The sequence below is a fragment of the Canis lupus genome, chromosome 9, assembly GCF_048164855.1.
Source record: "Canis lupus baileyi chromosome 9, mCanLup2.hap1, whole genome shotgun sequence".
NCBI lineage: Eukaryota > Metazoa > Chordata > Mammalia > Carnivora > Canidae > Canis > Canis lupus.
In genome coordinates, this window is record NC_132846.1 from 21,964,271 (window position 1) to 21,974,615 (window position 10,345).

Here is a 10,345-nt window from a genome sequence, read left to right on the forward strand (position 1 = left end):
AGACTCCACCAACAAAGAGAATTATAGACCAATATCCCTAATGAACACAGATGCAAAAATTCTCAGCAAGATACTAGCCACTAGGATCCAACATTATATTAGAAAGATTATTCACCATTACCAAGTGGGATTTATCCCCAGGATGCAAGGTTGGTTCAACACTTGTAAAACAATCAACGTGATAGATCATATCAACAAGAGAAAAAAAACTATAAGATCCTCTCAGTAGTTGCAGAGAAAGCATTTGACAAGATACAGCATCCATTCCTGATCAAAACTCTCCAGAGTGTAGGGATAGAGGGAACATTCCTCAGCATCTTAAATTCCATCTACGAAAAGCTCACAGCAAATATCATTCTCAGTGGGGAAACACTAGGAGCCTTTCCCCTAAGATCAGGAACAAGCCAGGGATGTCCACTCTCACCACTGCTATTCAACATAGTACTAGAAGTCCTAACCTCAGCAATCAGGCAACAGAAAGAAATACAAGGCATTCGAATTGGCAAAGAGCAAGTCAAACTCTCCTTCTTCGCAGATGACATGATATTGTACATAGAAAACCCAAAAGACTCCACCCCAAGATTGCTAGAATTCATATAACAATTTGGCAGTGTGGCAGGATACAAAATCAATACCCTGAAGTCAGTGGCATTTCTATACACTCACAATGAGACTGACGAAAGAGAAATTGAAGAGTCAATCCCATTTACAATTGCACCCAAAAGCATAAGATACCTAGGAATAAACCTAACCAAAGAGGTAAAGGATCTATACCTTAAAAACTACAGAACACTTCTGAAAGAAATTGAGGAAGACACAAAGAGATGGAAAAATATTCCATGCTCATGGATTGGAAGAATTAATATTGTGAAAATGTCAATGCTACCCAGGGCAATTTACACATTTAATGAAATCCCTATCAAAATACCATGGACTTTCTTCAGAGACTTGGAACAAATCATCTTAAGATTTGTGTGGAAACAGAAAAGATCCCGAATAGCCAGGGGAACATTGAAAAAGAAAACCTGAGCTGCGGGCATCACAATGCCAGATTTTAAGTTTCACTACAAAGCTGTGATCATCAAGACAGTGTGGTACTGGCACAGAAACAGACACATAGATCAATGGAACAGAATAGAGAACCCAGAAATGGAGGCTCAAATTTATGGTCAAGTAATATTCAACAAAGCAGGAAAGACTATCCACTGGAAAAAGGACAGTCTCTTCAATAAATGGTGCTGGGAAAATTGGACAGCCACATGCAGAAGAATGAAACTAGACCATTCTCTTGCACCATACACAAAGATAAACTCAAAATGGATGAAAGATCTAAATGTGAGACAAGATCCCATCAAAATCCTAGAGGAGAACACAGGCAACACCCTTTTTGAACTCGGCCACAGTAACTTCTTGCAAGATACATCCACGAAGGCAAAAGAAACAAAAGCAAAAATGAATTATTGGGACTTCATCAAGATAAGAAGTTTTTGCACAGCAAAGGATACAGTCAACAAAACTCAAAGACAACCTACAGAATGGGAGAAGGTATTTGCAAATGACGTATCAGATAAAGGGCTAGTTTCCAAGATCTATAAAGAACTTCTTAAACTCAACAGCAAAGAAACAAACAATCCAATCATGAAATGGGCAAAAGACATGAATAGAAATTTCACCAAAGAAGACATAGACATGGCCAACAAGCACAGGAGAAAATGCTCCACATCACTTGCCATCAGGGAAATACAAATCAAAACCTCAATGAGGGTAACAGGGGGCACAAGGCATGGGCTGTTGTGGTCTCCTCTTTCCCCTCCTTGGTGGGTGGAAGTGGTTGAAGTGGTGCTGGGCACGCTCCCCCTGCCTCTCCCTCACCACCTCCCCCAGCCCTCTCACACCGCTGCAGTGTCTCCGGTCTCTCTGATGCAAGATTGTCCCGGCCCAGATATAGCTTGTGGACAGCAGAAGATTCAATATCAGCAGAGAAATGCCCAAAAGCAAGCTGGACAAAAGAGGAAGCAAGCACATGATTAAAAGGCTTCTGCCAAAGCTGCCTTAATATATACCTGGATTCTTTGTAGGACACAGATGCCAGATCCGAAGACCTTCAAGCAGCACTTTGAAAACAAGCATCCTAAGACTCCACTTTCCTTAGAATTGGCTGATATTCAGGCATAAAGTTGATACAGGTGAATTCATGACACCTTTGACTCTTCTACTGCCTCAGACCTTAGGTAACAAACCCGCAGCTGCTTTTCTAACTGTTGATCAGCAAAAGTAAAGGGGCTACCGAAATATTCATTTTTATGCTGTTCCCTTTTGGGCTTTATGCAGAGACAATTCTGTGTAAAGGTACAGTTGGCTCTGATTTGGAAATCTGAAAATCAGTCCATCCTTGTTATAAATTCTTTTTTTACAAGTGTAATTATATTGATGTTCATATTGTGTAAAATAACAGCAACAACAACAACAAAACAACAAGAACAACAAAACAAAACCACAATGAGATACCACCTCACACCAGTGAGAATGGGGAAAATTAACAAGACAGGAAACAATAAATTTTGGAGAGGATGTGGAGAAAGGGGAACCCTCTTGCACTGTTGGTGGGAATGTGAACTGGTGCAGCCACTCTGGTAAACTGTGTGGAGGTTCCTCAAAGAGTTAAAAATAGACCTGCCCTACGACCCAGCAATTGCACTGCTGGGGATTTACCCTAATGATACAGATGCAGTGGAATGCTGGGACACCTGCACCCCAGTGTTTATAGCAATGTTATTGCAGCTATAAACTGTGGCTATTTGGCACAGTCCACAATAGCCAAACTGTAAGGAGCCTCGGTTTCCATCAAAAGATGAGTGGAGAAAGAAGATGTGGTCTATTTATACAATGGACTATTACTCAGACATTAGAAACGACAAATACCCACCATTTGCTTCGATGTGGATGGAACTGGAGGGTATTATACTGAGTGAAGTAAATCAATAGAAGGACAATCATTATATATTTCATTCATATGGGGGGAATATAAAAAATAGTGAAAGAGATTAAAGGGGATAGGAGAGAAAATGAGTGGGAAATTTCAGTGACGATGACAGAACATGAGAGACTCCTAACTCTGGGAAACGAACAAGGGGTAGTGGAAGGGGTGGTGGGCAGGGGGATAGGGTGACTGGGTGACAGGCACTGGGGGGGCACTTGACGTGATGAGCAATGGGTGTTATACTATATGTTGACAAATCAAATTCCAATAAAAAATATACAAAAAAAAAGAAGAGGCAAAAAGTTTCTAGAGAGTTACAGTAAAGGAGATAAACAATAAAAACAATTCTGCCAAAATTATTAAATCAATAGAAGAAAATAGTATTGAAAATTATTCATTCAAGAAAAATTTCTTGCATGAAAGCTCAAATATACATATTTAAAAAGCACGCACACATTAGGTATTGAAGGCAAATCCAAAATGTTCAATAATGGGACATATCAGAGTGAAATTATTGGGATTTCATAATAATAAAAAAATATTTCGGACATCCACCTAAAAAGATCAAGTGCTTTTAAGGGGAAGAAAATCTGATTGGACTAAAAAGATCAAGTGCTTTTAAGGGGAAGAAAATCTGATTGAACTCATAATTCTTTAAAAGAACATTTCTTTCCAAAATGGATTACAGTGATCTTTTTGGGATATCTAGTTTTTCTATCAACCAACAGTGTCTTTCAAGAATAAAGGGAACAAAAAAGACAATAAAAATGCAAAACCTCTGGGAGTATTGGTCTTAGAAACCCTTCCAAAGAATGACATAGACAAGTAGTGAAGATTTGAAAAAGATTTATCATATGTTCTGGAAGTGAGCATTTAAGGTTGTTAAAAATCCACGAATGAATGATGACAATGAGGGCAATAGAACTGGATACAAGTGTATTGTACCCAAAATATATAAATAAAAGTAAGAAAAACAGATAATGGATAGAATAAATAAAAAGTAGAATGGTATGCCTTACATATATTAACTTAGAATGAAAAAAATCAATAGGATACTTAGAAAGAAAATGTAAAAGAAGATCTTTCCATGTAAATCTAATGTCTGTTGAACCAATACACAGTATCTTACACAACAGGGGAGAATATGAATTTATAAGATAATAAAGTGAAAATAATTAATAAGCCAGACTACTGAATACCAAAAGCAAATAATACAATATAATTATGTGACATATATAACATATAAAACAAACATTTTAATAGGTGAGATATTCTCTTTCTATTTCTTAATATGACCAACATACTTGGTCTCAGTTCAGTAATTGCATGTGTGTATGTTGTAATATATAATGCATATAATTATACAACATTTTATTAATTTCATATTAACTCCCTGACTTCATTATTTTCCATTGTTCCCCTTGCTCATTCACTCCGGTTACATAGAATTCTTTGGGTTTCTCAAACACCCTCAGGATCTCCATCATTTCTGTTACATAAAGAGGTAGAGTAAAAGGGTAGGAGGACAAACATAGCCATTGGGGGAAACTGGGGAAATGCATTTTGAAGGGAATTATCGTCTTTTCTTGCCCTAGTACTGTATAACATCAAACAGAGTTATTCTAGTTCTAATTAACTGATATTTGCTCATTTCTAGTTTCTATGTTACTGCCAGAGTCAAATGCCTTCAAAATTAATGCAATTTTGTTACATCTTTACTTAAAATCTCCTTTATTTAAAATTACCCAAGTAAATGAAGTCTAACACGATAAAAGCACATGATCTGAGTTTTCTAACTAGATTTGGACCCAGCCTAATCTAATATCTACATTTCCAAAAAACTACATCAACTTTTTACCTAACACATAACCTGTATTACAAACATACCAAACATAAGATTTCAGTAAAAAGTACCAGGATTTTAAAATGTTCTTTCCTTCTCTTCTCCCTATAATTTATTCCCTTTTTTACTCATTAGCTGTGTACTATCATTTTCAAGTACAAGCTTATTCCTCACCTTCGTGTGCTCCTGTGCACATGGCTAAAAGTCTAAATAGTCATGAAATAAAAGGAAAGTGAGTTTGCATATCAGTATTCACTTCTTTTTAAAATATTTATTTATTTTAGAGAGAGAAAGAGTGAGAGTGGGAGGGGCAGAGGAAGAAGGGATCTTAAGCAGATTCCTTGCTGAGTATGGAGCCCTAGGCAGGACTCAATCTCATGATCCTAAGGTTGTCACCTAAGCCAAACCCTGAGTCTAATGGTTAACCCAACTGAATATTACCCCTCAATATTCATTTATAAAACCTCACGTTCATGGAGCGGAAGGGATGGTATCCTAATTAATCTCTCTTTAGGCACATTGCAGAGTACTTGGCACATAGTTAATGTGTAGCAAATATTGATTAGATAAACAATTCCCCAAATGAATGAGACCGTATAATGTTTGAGCACTGGGTGTTATGCTATATGCTGGCAAATTGAACTCCCCCCAAAAATTTTAAAAAATAAATAATAAAAAATGATCAGATAAACAAATAATAGATGAAAGATGGAAGAATTTTACACAAAATCATATGGGCTAAATTTTCATTAGGATGATCTAAGAGAATTTTTGCTGAATTGGTATGTAAACTGAATCATGGAAATGGAAGATTATTCAAATAAAAGAAAAAGTATGCCAAATTAGCAAAGAGAAAAAGAAAATCTGAAGTGACACTAGAAAATATTAAGAATATGAAACTTACCTCTATTTTGGAATATTAATGCTAAGGACGTTAGAGATTAAAAAAAAAAATCAGGTAGCCTGCAATAAACCCAGAAATGTAACAAATATATTCAGAGAAATAGAAATTTAATATAAGACTCAATTTGAGATAAATTTAGTTTTCTAGAAATTATAAGTAGAGAGAAAATAACTTAAAATTGTTTTAAGGAAACAGTAAGAATATAAATATTAGAACCATTCTTATTCTGCTGAAGTGTTAAAATACAGCAATGATATACTCCATAATCAATTTTTTTTAGAATGACCGTCTTAACCATAAGTCTAAGTTAAGTGGTTTAAAAAAAACAATGACATTATTGCATTTTAATTTCTATTCAACCTCTACAACACCATAACACAAAATATGGTTATTTGTGCTTTTTCTTGAGATATGGAAATTTCACTTTTCAGGCTAAATAAAAAATATCCATTAAATTCTCTCTTAATTTATAAATATGCTCATAATTTTTTTAATTATATCACATGCAAAGTTGTACAGCTTAATAGAAAGTGCAATATATTCTTCATATCTTTACCATAGGTAAAGATAAAATAAAATAAATAACTTTTGACTGTTTCTTGCATCCAAAAACCATCTTCTTCATGAGAACAAGGATCATGTTGTTTATCTCTGCATTTCAATGCTTACTCCAGTGACCTGCACACTGAATATACTCATACAGTGAAAAAGAAATGACAATGAATAGCATTTATTAAGATTTTATTTTGTTCTATGCAGTATACATTGTGTAAATCACCACTTTTAATTTTAGCAACAGTTGATGTGATAAGTACTAGAATCTTTCTCTCTTTTACAGAAGAAATTGAGGATGAAAGATGACAGTTAAAAAAAGAAAACTTGGGCAGCCCCAGGGGCCCAGCGGTTTAGCGCCACCTTCAGCCCGGAGTGTGATCCTGGAGACCCGGGATCGAGTCCCACGTTGGGCTCCCTGCATGGAGCCTGCTTCTTCCGTTGCCTGTGCTCAGCCTCTCTCTTTCTCTCTGTGTCTGTCGTGAATAAATAAATAGAATCTTAAAAAAAACAAAAACAAAAAACAAAACAAAAAAACAAAACAAAACAAAACTCTTCTTTAGAAGAATCATATCACTGGTAAATACGTAATTTGAAATTTAACTCTAGGCAGGCTAGCTCTCAAATATTGGGGCCAGCAGTTATATATCTTATATAAGTTTTATATTTTTATTCCAGGTATAAAGTCAGTATATGTCACACATATTGGATTTCAAATTGTTTCAATATTTATTTAGCAGTAATTAAATTTGAATTTATACATAATCTATCTGTATGTAGTACCTGTTGAGAAAGAATTCTCCCTGTGTCTGATGTTTTTGTATGTATTGTGAGCAAAGCACTGGCTGTTGCTCTTACAGAATTTTTGCAAGGATATTTTCATAACAAATGGCCTTGAAGATAGAAATATTGTCACTTCTGGAACAAAGGGAAGGTGTATTAATTTCCAATTAGAAGAGATTTGAACTCTCTAAACACAGAGTTCCTTTCCCATAATATAATCCATCCTAAGTGTGCAGTTATCATCTGGCTTTTTTTGTGTCTCCCCATAAAACTTGAGACACAGGGACCTAACAAAAATAAAATGAATACTCTGGTAGCTACTACTACTGATTAGTAGTAAACTGTCAATCATTGACTCAGGAAACTACCAACATGTATAAAACCATGACAAACAAATTCATTAAGTTGTACATGGTATAAAGTCATAGACGTTTTTAAAGTTCCTAACATAGATATTGTGTGATTTTTATTACATATTATTAAGTGACTTATTTTTTTTTAAGTGACTTATTTTTTAAGAAAGAAATTAGCTGATTTGTCAAATATTTTAAAATATTTTAAAGACTCAATAATTTTTTTTAAGATTTTATTTATTTATTCATGAGAGACCAGAGAAAGAGAAAGGCAGAGACACAGGCAGAGAAAGAAGCAGGGTCCATGCAGAGAGCTGGACGTGGGACTTGATTCCAAGTCCCCAGGAACATGCCCTGGATGAAGGCAGCACTAAACTGCTGAGCTACCCAGGCTTCCCAAGACCCAAGATTTGAATAATCAGAAGAATCCATGAACACTAATCATAGTTATATTTATTTTTCAAATACTTCAAATTCTTAAATATTCCATCTATTCCTGATCATCTTTAATATACACTTGGCTGGTAATGAATATTTTTAAAACATTAGACCAGCTGTTCACCACAAGGGCCAATTTGTCTCCTGGAGAATATTTGACAACCTCTGGAAACATCTTTGGTACACACTGCTTGAGTTATATACATTCATTGCTTGTCTCAACTGAGAGTGGTGGTGGTTACTACTGGCATTTAATGAATATAGACCAGGGATGCTATTAAATATCCTATACTGTACAGGACAACCTCCCATAATGAATTGTTTTGTCCCAAATGTCAATTATGGTAATGTTGAGAACTTTTCACCTCTGAATTTGAGAGATCCAAGTCAATTTTCTTAATGATAAGAATTAGCCTGCATATAAAATTAGAAAAAATATATCTTTATGTTTATCTATAATATGTCTATAATACAGTATTTCATGAAAATGAAGCCATAACATAAACAAGAGTGAATAATCAACAGAGAACCAATGTCTCAATCATTTCAAAATTTTTAAGATGTACCTAATTTGGATATATTAGAGGAATATAGTGAAGCTTTTTAAAAATTATTTTTGGTAATGAGATATAACCAAAAATGTTTATGCAAAGAACAAAGTTTTGAGGTGCCTGAGTGGTACAGTCAGTTAAGCAGCCAACTCTTGATTTTGGCTCGGGTCATGATCTCAGAGTGCTGGGATCCAGCCGCATGTCAGGCTCCTTTCTCAGTGGGGACTCTATTTCAAGATTTTCTCCCTCCCCTTCTGCCCATCTCCCAACTTGCTCACTTTCTCAAATAAGTAAATAAATATTTTTTTAAAAAGAACAAACTTTTATCATGTATGTGGATGGGGGTGGATGGGTATGAACATTTAAATAACAAATTACCCTGTATTTGGTTACCTAAGTCTATGCTGTTACTATAGAAACAGCAGTACTATATATCTATTTGTTATTATAATCTATCAAGGAAATTCTGACATTCTTTAATTTGTATACATTTCAAAATTGTAATATTGTGTTTGAATATTGCCTGCTTTATAGAGCAATAGTTAAGCATCCATGACTTTACAAGTTATAGTTATAAAATTATGACTACTATATGTATATGCATATGTAAGTATGCATGCATATATACACAACTGCTCACACATAATTAGCTAACATAACTGAACATCTGTATCATAGGGTCAACTAAAATTTGTCAAAATTGATCTAATTGAAATAGTATTATCTGGTTCACAGTTGTGGACTGTCTTTTTTGTTTTTTTCTAACAGTGTCTTCATTCATATCACCCAGTGTTAGTAAGATCCATCTACATATAATTAGAACATTTATTTTTCAGGGGAAAATTAATGTTGTTTTAAAGACACTAAAAAGAAATCTGATGTAGAAAGAGGAGTGGAGGGGCTGTAGCAGAAGGAGGAGTTGGGGGAGTCCAGAGTAGCACAGTCTAGTGGCATGGGTTGCAAGCAGGCATTGCTGCCTTTGGCCTATGTGGCTGGCACTGGTGGGGCCTCCGTCTGGAGAGGATTCTTGCTGACCAACAAGGAACTTCTTCTCATAAAGGTTTAACTGACTTCAAAATTATGGTATGAGATGAGTTATTTCTAAGATGGAAACAGTATGAAGTATATGTCCGAGATTTGTAGGACAAGTACACAGATCTTGATTATAATGATATAATTGGCTTAAGGAAGTCTTAAGAAAAACTAAAGCAGCAACCAGAATGTGCACACAGGGAAAACATCCTTGTAATGGTGAGCAGCAACCAAGGAGCAAGAGATACAAGAGTGTACTACTCAGATCCAGTAAGTCAAGCAAGTCCAACAGCCTAACATTTCCCAACTGAGACCAACAATGGTAGACTCAGCAATCAACTTGCTTTTCCTAAAAACAAAAGGTAAACTGGAACAGAAAATAGCTAGAAATAACTGAGTACCTAGACGTCAATGCCTGATAGGTAAACAAACATACTTCCCAATCAAGAATTCCCTGACCATCCCCCTGGGAAAAAACTGTGGTGGGAGAACCAACTACTTCTTTTCACAGCAAGACTTAGACTTTTTGAGTCAAAAAATCCACATTCTTATACTTTCCAGCTTGAAATAATTAATGTAAAACTTACCAGATGAACCTTGTGTTTTGCACTTTTTTCTCTTCTCCTTCCCCTTGCTTCAGAGGCCTGATGGTGTGGGACTATTCTGAAGAAGTGGCCACTTCCAAAAAATTTCCCTTCTAGAACATGTAGACACTTGACAAAAATGTAGTCAAGAGAAATTATGAATCAAAATAGTATTTAAACATGCATTAAATCTACTGAATAAATTTAAACTTTCTATCTAGTTGTTATGGTTAATGAAAAATATTTTTTGATGGCAATAGAATAGATCTAAAACATTATATTAGTTTTGGCATACAATGTAATGATTAAATATTTGGAAATATTG

The 10,345-nt window shown here is 35.1% G+C and overlaps 2 pseudogenes; both read left to right on the forward strand.

Moving 5' to 3' along the window:
* Positions 1-1,758: 1,758 nt before the first annotated feature.
* LOC140640661 (zinc finger protein 706 pseudogene) lies at positions 1,759-2,175 on the forward strand (annotated as a pseudogene).
* A 7,181-nt stretch (positions 2,176-9,356) lies between these two features.
* Positions 9,357-10,137, forward strand: LOC140640662 (pre-mRNA-splicing regulator WTAP-like; annotated as a pseudogene).
* Positions 10,138-10,345: the final 208 nt, after the last annotated feature.